Genomic DNA, 13,649 nt, shown 5'->3' with positions numbered 1-13,649 from the left:
CAATCATCCTAGATTCAAGGTACGGAACTGAATAACCCCTTGCAGAGAATTCTTGAATCAGTCACTTGGCAAAACAAACTTAACTTAAACTACTACTTTCTATCCCCGCCCACGTATTAGGCTTAGGTCAGGTACACCGGGGTAGGCGTAGTTAGAAGCACCAGTTGAGTACGATTAGTCAAATGTTTATATGTATGTATCTATTCTGTCCATTTTAAATAACGTATGGCTTAGAAACCATATCAATGTTTTTACAGTATTATTTTATACTTCTGCTTTTATTGTATGCACTTTACTTAACCATAAGTATTACAATAATATCGATTCATTTCTCTTGTACGAGAAAAGAGACTGATCAATAAATAACATCTTTTATTGAACACGCCCGTCTCTTCCTTTTCTCTACAAACTGGTGAAACTAAGAATGCACGTACTGACTGAGTAAAATAAGTTGTCTTTTGTTTTCACACGACTCTAGAGATACACTCTTGATTAGGGGAGAGCAAAGTTGTCATGTTCTATGGTTGTCAGAAACTAAATCCCTTCTTGTCTATCCAGGGAGGTTCAACTCCTCCTTGTCTATTCGAGAAAGTTTCTAGTGAACTCTGAGCTAGCTGGCAAACCCAAAACTTTAATTCTAATATCGACAGTAGAAGACCTAGTTAACGTCTGGTCTAGGTCTATACTATTGGAGGTATTATTCCAATGCGCAGAGCCTATTGGGATAATAGGAACTACACTACACTGTCAGGCTTACCACGCTCTGCTGTTGTGGGATTCCAATAATCTTCTAAAATAACTGCCTTTCCTAGACCCAGCTCCACAGAGAACCATAACAACGGACACATCCCTCACAGGTTGGGGAGTGCACTTACTGGAGCTGACAGTTCAGGGCCACTGGGCCCCGTGTCAGTCTCATCTCCCTATCAATCACCTAGAACTTCTGGTAGCATTCCTTCCACACCTCACAAGGAAAGTGTTTCTCATCAAAACAGACAAAATGCCTGCCATGTATTATTTGCAAGAACAGGGGACACCAGGTCACCTCTGCTATCTTGCTTAGCACAGACCATCTGGAGGTATGCTCTCTGATACAGCATTCAACTGTTAGCTGAGTACATATCCGGAGTGGACAATGACTTTGCGGATCTCCTGACCAGAGGACGACGACAAGTCCACGAGTGGGAACTTGGCCCACAAGTCCTCCACCCATTCTTGCAACAATGGGTCACCCAATCGTAGACCTATTCGACACAGCAGTAAATCCCAAATGCCCAAACTTTGCCTCCGGGTTCCATCACCCCAGTCCAAGGGTAATGCACTTTGGATGAATTGGTCAGGGACATTTGCTTACACTTTTCCACCTCTCCCTTTGCTTCTGTTGGTGATTCGCATACTGCGACAGGCGTCTCTGATTCTCATCCTGGTTGCTTCCACATGGGCCAGACAACCATGGTTTACCACACTACTCCAACTCTCAGTAGACCCACACCAGGTACTTCCCAACAAGCAGGACCTACTAACCGTATACCAGGGAGCAATTAGACATCAAAACCCCAGATCTCTCAATCATGCAGTCTGGCTCCCGAGGTCTTAAAATTTGGTTACTTGAATCTACCTTAAGAGTGCATGGATATTCTTAAAGAGCCGAGAAGACCGGCTTCTAGAGCATGCTATGCAGCAAAGTGGAAGCGATTTGTTCCCTCTCGTCATTCAAATTATATTGACAGCAAAGCCTTAAGACATTAGCTATCACCTTCGCCATATACAAACTTCAGGGTTAACCTTCACTTCTATAAGACTGCACCTGGCGGTGGTCGCTGCATATCTTCAAAACAGAACAAACTTCTATATTCAGGATTCCTGTCATTAAAGCTTTTCTAGAGAGTCTCAAAAGAGTTATCCCACCTAGAGTTTCTCCAACACCAGCGTGAAACCTCAATGTAGTATCAACAGAGTTAATGTTCCCCCATTTGAACCTTTACACTGGTGTCCTCTCCAGTTCCTATCCTGGAAATGTACTTTCTCATTGCAATCACTTCACTCACACATGTCCGTGAGCTTCAAAAATTAATTCTAGAACAACCATTCTTTCAACTTCATAGAAACAAAGTGGTACTGCGTATCAACCCTACATTTCTTCCAAAAGTGATCTCGGTTCAACTTCAATTAATCTATTGATTTGACAGTATTCTTACCACAACCTGATTCCATTGCGGAAAGCGCTTTACACATACTGGATGTAAAAATAGCTCTCTTGTATTATATTGACAGAACTCAATCATTTAGAAAGACACAGCAACTCTGTTGCATTCTCAAAACCACATAGAGAGGTCAGCGTGGCCAAGATGGCGACAGAGTAGGACGGGCCTGCTCGCCGCTCCAGTCCCTCGCCTAGGCCCTGGCCCTCAGCTGCGTGTAGCAAGCTCCAGACGGCATACCAGGCTCCACGCTGGGCCAGTGAACACTTCTGCGGCGCCCTGGGTCTGGGAGCGGAGTTGCGCTATGGCGCATTTGCAGAGATCGGTGCTTTCCATCTACACCGCGGGGCCGGCGGCCTACTCAGCAGGCGGCGTACAGGGGTGCCCTGCGGCCAGCTCGCGCTCCGGAAGCTCTGAAGTGTGTTGGAAACAAATACTTTAATATGATAAAAGCAAATCAATACACTGTGATTCCATTTCCACACATTATCGTTTGTGCGCTGTATGGATTTTTTTGTAAAACTGTATGTCTGAGCAAATGTAATGGCAATTTGAATTGAAAATGTGTTGTCTGTATTGGCAGTGTGCGGCTGCACTATGCTTGTTTGATAACTTTTATTTCGGTCAAACGACCATAAAAAGTGCATATAATATACATTGACACAACATTGAAATAATAAATAGTCATGAGATGATTAAAAAAAAGAATTAAACTAGAAGGTATCACAGTATGAGACTTTTAAAAACAGTATGTACGACAATTAGGTTAAAAAAGTTTGTCTCCTACGCCACATGTTAAATAAAAAGCGAGAGACCGCGAACACAATAGGAGGGTGGGTATCATGAGTCAATATCCTACCAGCCTCTGTAAAGTGCAAAAATCCCACTCTTTGCCACTCCACTGTAAACCACTCCATGCAACTATAATCTACTCTGCACCACTCAACACCAAATCATGCCATGCCACTGCACTCAACACCACTGCACACCTATCTCTCTACTTTACACCACTCTATTCTACTCCAGTGCACTTTACACCATTGTACTCTTTGCCACTGTGCTCTACATCACTCCAGTCTAGGCCACTCGAGTCTAAACAACTCCTTGCCACTCTACTCTGTATCAATCAACTCTACGCCAGTCCACTGTAAGGCACTCTAAGCTACTCTGCGCCACTGCATTCTGTGCCACTGCACTCTACGCCACTGCACTCTACTCTGCGCCACTGCACTCTACTCTGCGCCACTGCACTCTACTCTGCGCCACTGCACTCTACTCTGCGCCACTGCACTCTGCGTCACTGTACTTTACACCACTGCACTCTACTCTGCACCACTCTAATCTACGTCACTGCATTTGACAATGCTGCATTGTAAGAGGCTTAATTCTACGCCACTGCATTCTACTCCAATGCATTTGTTCTGTGCACTCTATGCCACTCTACTCTGCACCACACCATTCTGCACCATTGTACTCTACTCTGCACCACTCTAACCTACGCCATTGCATTCTACAACGCTGCATTGTACGCTGATAAATTCTATGCCGCTGCACTTTGCACTTTGCCAATGCACACCACATCAGTCCACGTCACTGTATGCCACTCTACTCTGCATCACTGCAGTCTACACCACTGCACTCTACTCTGCACCACTGCACTCTGCTCTGCACCACTGCACTCTGAGCCACTGCAGTCTGCACCTCTCTGCTCTACGCCACTGTGCTCCAATGAGACTACGCCACTCTGCTCAACACCACACTACTCCAATGAGACTGCGTCAATCTACACCACAGCACTCCACAATACTGCACTCTAAACCACTGAACTCTACGTCAGTCTACTCTGCACTTCTGCAATCTATGCCAATGCACTCTGCACCATTCCACACCACTGCACTGTATGCCACTGCACTCTACGACACTATACTCAACTCTGCGCCACTTTGCACCACTACACTCTACTATGCAACTCTCCAATCTGTGCCACTGCATTCTACAATGCTGCATTGTACGTTGCGGAATTCTGTGCTGCTGCACTCTGCAACACTCAACACCAGTCCACTCTACTGTTACCACTCCACTCAATACCAGTCTAATATACCACACTCTGTGCCACTCCACGACACTCTACTCTTTGCTAGTAACTTTTAGCCATTCAGAACAGCAGTCACACTGGTGTACAACATGGCTAAAACGCATTGGCAAAGCAAGTAGCTGTTGCAAAGGCGAGACCCATTGGTTTTGTCACTGCTTGTTTAATTTAGCGTGCATATGGAGCTGCGTGTACTGATATATTGCCCCTTGCTCCCTCTCGCTTCAAAAGCTTGTTTCTTACTGAGAAAGGTTTGTGTCTTCATTACACGTCTCAGAGATACAGGCTTTGAATAGCAGTTGCCTGTGGACGCCCCCGTAGCTTACATTCCCCACAGCTAACACTCGCCTGCAAGCAGTGCGATCTTGGATTACACATTTGTATCACTTTCCTTGTACCAGCCCTATACTATGTTCTCTAGAATACCTCGGATGGAAAATGGCTACAACAGATAACAAGAATCCCTCTGAACACCGTTCATAATGAACCTCGCCTGGCAGTTCGGCTGCAGTGTTCCTATTGCAACAGAATGATGGCTGATTTGCTTATGACATATTCCTTTTTGAGGTTGCACCATGGGCAAAAAAAACATGCACTGGAATGTGTTTCCAACGTAATTTCTATAAGTTAAGAATAATTTTAGCATTCCTCATATCATTTTTTATTGTTTTCCTTAGTACAATGCCATAAGTGCAGGTGCATGCCCAGACGTGGGTCCCTGACAGGTCGGGCTAGACTTGTTCCCATTGGAGCAAGGTTGACGTGCATATATGACTGGTTCTTTCCTTGGGTGGTCAAAAAAGTGGTGGACTGGATTGCTGCCCGATTAATTACCAGTGGCTGCGATTAATTTCAGAATTCCACCTATCAGTTTTTTGTTTTCCTGTATGGAATTGAGTACCCGCTGTGTAACCATATAGTCTTTACAGAAGGAGAACCCAAGATGATTGACGTATTCTTTCTTTTCACTGTCAAGTGCCAGAGTTGATTAATGTTGACATGTGGAAAGAGGAAATAAAAATCTCTGCTTTGAGTGTTATCCCCACCAGTGTGTTAAAGCAATTAGTCAAAACCCTCATCCTTCAGGCAGAATCCTTGAAATATTTGGTATCTCAGAATGGAAAAAAAATAATTTCAACATAAACTGACCAAAGTGCCATCGTCATTAGAGAATAGGGAAATCATTTTGGCGCTGAAGTGTTTGTATAAGGAAGTAATATAGAATTGCAGAAGAATGTAGAGCAGGGGTCTCCAACCTTTGCATCTTTAAGAGCTTCTTATAATCGATTGAAATCACCCCGAGCTACCAGTTTTATTTATTTATTTATTTGTCGAATATGTAATGCGCATAGGTGCCCCAGCGACGGGGCGTCCCAGCGCAAACCACAGACTCCAAGACAAGAACCAGAGAGCAAGGTGGATTATCCAGGGAAGAGCCAGGTCTTTATGGCCTTCCGGAACGCAAGATGATTCTGGATAACTCTGATGGAAACAGGAAGCGAGTTCCAGAGTTGCGCGGCCAGACTGCGAAAGGAACGGCCACCCGCTCTAGCTTTCAAAACACGCGTGGTGCAAACCAGCGCTGAGTCGGCGGATCTCAAAGGACGCTGTGGCACATAAAACTCTAGCAGACCAGCCAACCCCAAGGGTTAATTAAGCTGTAATTATGATCACATCAAAAAAGATTACGTTATTGGCCAATGTATGCATGCTTAGCAGCAGAAGTCACCTTTGTGCGTCAGGCAGAGTTGCCACAGTAAGACAAAAAGTATTTCTCAATTTGGAGTGCCTTTATATAGATAACATAACAGCCACAGCTGCAATACTTTTGGTACCTAGGAAATAAGTCACTCCAGTTCCACATGATTTATCATTCAAATATTGGCTTTATAGTTTAAATCTCTTTATTGAAATTTCAACATACAAGAATATAACAATGCAGGTTTAGCTGTTGCGCCACCGGTGTTGCATAACATATGGCTTAAATGTCTAATCAAGGTCAGCAAAAGCATAACACAGGGCTTGTAACAAAACAGGAAACCCTCAGAAGAAAGAAATAAATGGGGGGGAAAACGTATATAAAGCCTCCCTCACAACCCCCACCCGTGTTCCGTGCCCACTAACTAGGCTGTCTGAAACTGTACTTGGCCCCAATCACTTCTCTGTCTGCTGTGTATCGGAGAGGCGCAACATTCAGAGGTACCAGGGGCAGGTGACTTCCCGGAATTCAGAGGCTAAGAGAGATAGGAAGGGTTGCCACAGCTTAACATACCTGGACCCCTCCCATTGTCAACGTCGGTTTCTCCATTCCGAGAACATGCCACAGGCGATGTAGCCAGCCTGTGAAGGTTGGTATGTGGGAAGTGCGCCAGTGTGTGAGTATATTTTGTGTTGCAGAGCCTAACGCAATTGCCATCAGGCGGCCTCTACGGGATCGCAGTGGGTAAGTCAGGGGATTTGGGATGCCCAAGAGGACATATGCCGGGAAGCATGGAATTTCTGTATCGAAGTGTTTATCCACTTCATCCAAAACCTGGTTCCAATTAGGTTGGATATATTCGCACTCCCATAATAGGTGTACCAGGGTGCCTACGTGATCACAGCCCCGCCAACATGTTGCTCCCTGAGTGGGATCTATTGAATGAAAATGCTCTGGGCTATAGTACCAGTAGGTAGCTACTTTTGTGAGGGTCTCCGTTAGCCCCATGTGGTTTGCTGAATGGCGAGCCCTATAATATACCCCTTCCCACTCTTTGTGACTGAGTGTTCTGCTTTAAATATATTTTGTAAATCCAACCATTTTTCTTCAATCATATGATTACAAGTTCTCAAAATACATCCAGTTTCATCTTGTTTACACACTTTTTAATTTTGGCATACATATATTAATTCAATCATGCACCATCTTCTGATTTAGTAGAATGGACTTCACACAGGAGAGCGACTTTTAGGTACCTGGAGAGCTACCAGTAGACCCCAAGCTACTCGTTGGAGAAGCGTAATGTAGTGTGACTCACAGTGGTCATCTAGGGATTTGAATAGTGACAGGTGGGAACATTTTGTCCTTTTGTGTATTCAAGGTAGAATTCTAACAGATTTAGTCAAGGGAATATTTTCTGTCCTCATGCTTATGTCTGCTGTGTATGTTTGAGAACTCAGGGTAGGATTCCATCACGGTCAAGCAGTGATACGAAACTGCATTACATCACATGACACTTGTAGAAAACATAATAAAATGAACTGGGGGTAGATTTGAGGGGAAGTCTGGGTTCACCCCATGTCAAACATTATTTCGTATTCAATATTCAAAGTTTAGTGCTGGGTCTGCAGGCTCTTTCCTCTGTTCAGGCACAACATCTGCTCTTCCCAACACTTAGAAAGGCTAATTTCTTAATTCTAAATGAGCCCTTCCATACTCACAATCTTCGCATAGCACTCCTGGAGATCGAAGCCAAGATTTTGCTAGGGAAACTTCAGTCTCTGTCTTCAAGCTCCAAACTAATACCCCTTTTAATCCCTCACCCCTCCTTCTAACTTCTGTTGGGGTTTGTACCACAAGACAAAAACAATGGTAACATCTCTATCAATTCAAAATTATGTATATAGCAAGAAGAGCGAGTGGTGTGCTTGTTTGATGTACTACTAACTTACTGTTGATGATATGGGGGAGGGGATATTAACGTCAGAGCAGATAAAGTAAATACATTAACCATCTTGTTTAATCTCTACACTGCTAAATTGCGGCTAGCGATACAAAGGATTAGACCCTTCTTTCCGAAACTGAGCTCCATTCCAAAAGATTTTTTACAGCATGTAAAAAACACTGCGGTGTTAGGCCTTACCTCAATAGGATCTCAAAGGCTACTGTTAGCTTAATATTAGTATAACATTAAACATTGTCCAGAGATCGGTGGTGTTAGGCAAATTCTAGTGCTATTGGTATACTTTTAGATGTGCTATTTCTGGGTCCTGGTCTGCCGCACCAGGGACTATGAAGGCAGAAATTTTGGCAGCAGAAAAAATAATCTGCCATATCCATGGACTCCTTTGCGTCAAAAGAATTAAATAAACTGGACCTATTATCTTATTAGGAAACAAATGTCTTGTCTAATCGTTTATATATGTGAGCATGTAACATCTTGGCTTTCTTTCCTGCTACAAACAAGAATATGAAACCAGGAAGTATGCTTCATGTAGTGCTCAGCCAGGCACTACCTAGATATATCTCCGGATTTCCCTGCCTAAATCAGCCAGCAATGCATTCCTTAGTCGTAGATTTTCATTAATCCTTTATTAATCCTGCTTGCAAAATTTAAGAAGTCCTAAACTAATTATCGTTCTGGACCAGGAGAGTGCAGATTGTGTGTATGGATAAGGGGTATTTTAACGCATGACACCTGCACAGGCCCAACGATGACCCTTCTGCATAATGATTGCATGCAACCAGTTTTCCGACACTATGCAGTTTGTACTTGAAACAGTGAAGTTTCCCTGTGTCTGAATGGTGATGTTCATCTACTATTATGTCTAGTTGCATCATTGAGCCAGGTCATAAAGAATTTGAAAACAGCCTCGCAAAGGGAGGCTAGAATAACATTGATTAATAAAATGATCTTGGACCAAAAGTCTGCATGAAGAAGTTTAGATTTACAGGTTTTCCCACTGATATCCCTTTAAGCACTGTGAGAGGATTTGCATGCACATGTTAATTTTAATGTGGTCATGCAGGGTAGAGTATATTTTGTTGATACTTAAAACCCTAATTATGCTTTTAAATGTAAAGGTTTTCGTTGTGGTTGGCTGATTATTATATATTATTTTTTTACTGTTTGTAATGCTTTTAATTTGAATCCCAGCCACGAACTGTAGTTCAAATAATGGCACCAGAGGGTAAAGTGTAGCAGCAATACAGTAGGATTTCAAATTGGGTGCTTACGGTGCACCAATTTATACATCTTTACCAGTAGTCTATCTGCCTTATCTGTTTAGTCTAAAACAGAGCCTGTGAGGTGGATGAGCCAATCAGGTGAGTGTGCTTTGAACTCAACTTCTACTAGGAGCCAACATATTTACGAATAATTTTCTTCTTTGAATTGTTTTTGAGACCCTTCTTATGACCCCTGTTCTGTTAAGTTATTTCTCCAGAAAAAACAATAGTTTGAGGCATGTGTAGCTGTAGATACACATGCTGTGCATACTCCTGCCGTCTACGGTTGGGCCCGGATGTGTGCAGGTTGTTTTTCTTTGAAGCAGTCTTCTCGAGTCACGAGGTACAGTGACATGGGCATTGGCTCCATTGTTAGATTGATGTCTTTCCACTGTCGGGTTTGGGCATGTTAGCGAGCTCCGGATTGACGCCATTGTTGTGATCTCTTCTGGCTTTCTCTGTTCCTCTCCTTTCTGTTGGTATTGTTTTCTATCACAATACCCTTTCTCACATCAATTTAACAAGCACTGCTTTGTCCTGGTCAGAGATTGGGATGACTTCAACGTCCCTGGAGTGGTCTTGTTCTTTGGGGCCTCCCTCGTTTGCTTTCTCCATGGCAAGCTTGTCTTGCCTGTGATGGAACAGATGCCGTTCCGCTACTGCCCTGTGTGTCGTGCCAAATCCACCAGATCTGCAACCTCTGCCCCTCTCCCGAGCATGATGAGGCCTCCTGCGATACCGGCCGCTCCTTTCACTCTAAGAAAACTCTTCAATATTGTTGGGCTCAATGTCGCGGAGAAGCTAAAGTGAAACCCCGGACCTCTTCACCAACCAGGACCTCAAGAGTGAATGCCAGCCGGAACTGCAGACCGCCGAGAAGGATGCCTTCTAGTCCAAAGTCATCTCGGATTCCAAACTTGGATATCGAAGCTGCCAGCCCAGTAGGCCACTAGTATAAACCCTCCTCCCGGACCCCCTCGACACCGCTCGTACTCTGTGTAGCTCCCACCTATGACCAGGCATCCAGCCTCAAAACCCACCGACAAGCTGCTGGTGCGCCACTGCCACCTGGCCATGGTCGCCACAAAACACGCTTCGAATGCCATACCCAGCTTCTGCTCAGTGCCGGAGAAGATCTTGAAGCCCACATATTTGGCACCGATCGTCACCACCTCGGCAAGGACCACTGCACCGAAACCTCCTTTGGAGACTTAATCTTTGACATCAAAGACTCGCTCAATCAGCTCCGACAACTCTCGTACCGGCACCAAAATCCTTGCGGCTGTGGGAAAGTGCCCCATTCCGACATGGTCATACCCACTTTTTACCTGTCTAAGTCGATTCTTATATATTGCAAGTGAACAGGGAATCCATTTTATGTACATGTGCTGGACACTGGTAATTACGAGTTCCCCTGCTACATGATGACTTCACAGAATCTAGAGGTGTTTGGTTTCAATCAAACATCTCGTATTAATAGATCCACCGCTGATTCCAGTGATGGATTTAATTAAACATGCACCCAGAGGGCACCGAAGAGGTGCCCCCTGAAAACCTACCGACTACTAGTGTACTAGCTGACTGGTGTAGACTAGCCTGCCAGCACAGACCGGTTTCTGAGCCCCTGCGCGAGAGAGCCCACGCTCTCTGAGGGCAGAAACAATGCCTGTTCCGGCCAGAGTATTTACCTTCTCCAAGCATGATGGCTAAGTAATCAGCACACAAAGTCAGGAGGCTTCAAAGGCCTCTGTTGCTTTTGATATGCGACTCAGGCTGTCCCCAGACAGGGGAAATGCCACCCCCTGCTTCGGATCTATTTGGCAGGTGGGAATATTAGCTAGACTGGAGCCATGTTCCCCATCAGGCTAGTTCCACCCCTAAGGTGGTCTACCTGATGTGAACATGAAAACTAGAATTCCGCCTTATGGCTTTTTGGTGGAATTAGGCTCACAGGGTCAGTGTTGTGCCCACTTCTCACAGGAAGTGGTCATATAGAGGGTGTAGTCACCCTAAAGGTAAGTGGCCCATTGGCTACTACCCATCACTCCCCTTATCACCGCAACATTGAGTATTTAGAGGCACCCCTGAGGCTAGGAACTTTGATTTAACGGATCCAGAAGAAGAGGACCAAGAAGAGCCGCGAGACAATGAGAAATGAAAACTGCTTTGGACTTTTGGTGCCAAACCCTGCCTGCCTGCACCAGTCTTGACAATTGTGACTGAGTGACTCGTCCTGCAACTGAGCAACTACCCCAGTAGAGTTCCAGCCTTTTGCAAATTGCCAGACATCTCCCTTGGACTAGAGAAGCTACTCCCCTGGAGTACACTGGCACCGAAGAAGCAGAGTCTGGTTTACCGTGTTGCTGCTTCCTGGCCAGCCCCATGTAGCATCCCCCACGAAGAGGTACCTGTTCTCACGAAGGTCAGATCTGTCTCACTCGAGTCCGAGGACACCAGGACCTCCCGGAGCTGTGCAGGACCAATAGCCGGAGTACCGGACCCTTTGCAGCAACCAAGGCCTGTTTAAGTCCAGTCTGGACTCTAACAGCACCGAGACCCAGCAGCTGTCAAAGGACATCAGCACCGCAGAAACCCTCTTCCAGTGTGGCCCAGCTGTCCTGATTTTGCATCCTCAACAAGTGAGACTGACATCCGCGAGGACCTTTGATCCACAGAGTCCAGCCAAACTATCTACTCTGCACTCGAATGCCCCAGCCTGAGTAACGACGAACCGACTGTGCCCTTTGCTCTCAGGACCCTTGTGAATCGAGCTCCCCATTGGAAGCTCCCAGACTTGTCCTTAAGTCCCCCTCTGCAGCCTTTTTCTAGGTCCCCCCCCCCACCATAGCTACCAAGGTTTCAGATTGCTTAAGTGTGCCATTTTCATAATTGCAGTGTAATTATGAGCGACATTCAACGACTATGAGTGACACTTTCGTGCGAGCAACATTTCAAGCAGTGAAGACGAGAGAAACCTATAAATATCTGTGAGAAAATGCCATTGTTCTGCATGGTTGCCCCCACTTTGTACTTTGACTGAGTGTGTCCAGGGTTCCTGCTACTCAGGTACCCAGGGCCTATTTCTTTCCCTAAAACTGCATTGAAGACCAAATGCAATTGGCTTTCTCTGGCCCAGGTCAGTCCCTGGTAAATGGTACCCCAGGTACCCAAGGCACTGTGAGCAGGGAAGGCCTCTAGGGGCTGCAGCACTTATTGTGCCACCCTTAGAGTTCCTGAACTTTACACTCACACACTGCCTTTGTAGGCTGCGTGTTTTGTTACAGAACAAAGTGAAGAGTCGACATGGCACACATCCCTGTGTTGAAAAAACAGATGTGCGGAGGGTCAAAAGGGGAAATAATTTATCGACCTGTCAACTCATGCCCCTAAATTTAAGATAAACAACACAGAAAGAGAAGACCAGGTCCAAAATGATGTGCTGTCCTAAGTGGTGAACAAGGATCACACGGAAATACGTGTGGAAAAAACACATGTATATATATATATATATATATATATATAGAGTCTCACTGGGCTTCAGAAGATCCCATCAGACCACCCTCGTGGCGGCATATCATCATGTGGGAATAAACAGTCGCTCCATACACCGTCCATGCCATCGAGTGACGGTGCGGAAATGGGAAGCGGCGCATTCAGCCACAGTCGTGCTCCAAGTCTATTACAAAAAGGGGGTGCAGTGCTATAGAAAATGAGACTACAGTCATGGCGCTATGCATAGCGCCATGACTGTAGTCTCATTTATCCACTACCAGGCGTGTTTTTAATTTTGGCACCTACACTGATCTCTATAAGCAATTTCTTTAGTCTGGGTAGTCAATTTTAGCAAGCACATTTTCTATAGCACTGCACCCCCTTTTTGTAATAGACTTGGAGCACGACTGTGGCTGAATGCGTGGAAAATTTCGGTCTGTATTTCTATCATCTCACAGCACAGAGGTTGCCATAGTAGTATTCAGTTACTATCTCCATGGACATAAGTCTTAAGTAGATGCAATCTTCTGGTCTTTCTTGACTTATCTGTGTTTTGTTTCTCTAACCAAAGCATCTTCCTCCACCTACTTGAATGGCATTATGTCCCCTTCATTGGTAGCTGCCCAACCTTCAAAATTTAACCACCAATGTATTCCAGTGCTTGTTCTCTATCCCATCTGAGCGCCGATCTCAAATTTAGAATCATGTGCAGATTGCACTAGAGCTCAAGTCTTTTCTGTCTTCCGTTGTGTTTAATATCTGCAAGCACCCACTGTGAAACTTTGTCAAAGTTTCCAGAGTGGGTTGCCATTTATGCATTAGATACTCCTCTTCATACTGGCTTCGAAACTCAATCTGCTCTCTTCAACCATCAAGACCATCCAGTCCTGTGTGAATAAAAATTCACTCCATCTGCTTGCTGTATATTCATGGGTCC

General features: G+C 44.9%; 1 protein-coding gene across 2 annotated transcripts in view; it reads left to right on the top strand.

Annotated features, from left to right (window-relative positions):
- The window catches only part of SBF1 (SET binding factor 1), a 1,592,200-nt gene that overhangs the window by 1,392,320 nt on the left and 186,231 nt on the right, over positions 1 to 13,649 (top strand). The gene's annotated exons all lie outside the window — the stretch shown is intronic.

Source organism: Lissotriton helveticus, chromosome 1_1 (genome assembly GCF_964261635.1).
Source record: "Lissotriton helveticus chromosome 1_1, aLisHel1.1, whole genome shotgun sequence".
Taxonomy (NCBI): domain Eukaryota; kingdom Metazoa; phylum Chordata; class Amphibia; order Caudata; family Salamandridae; genus Lissotriton; species Lissotriton helveticus.
Note: the sequence above shows the minus strand (reverse complement) of the source record. Positions and strands in the feature narration are given on the sequence as shown.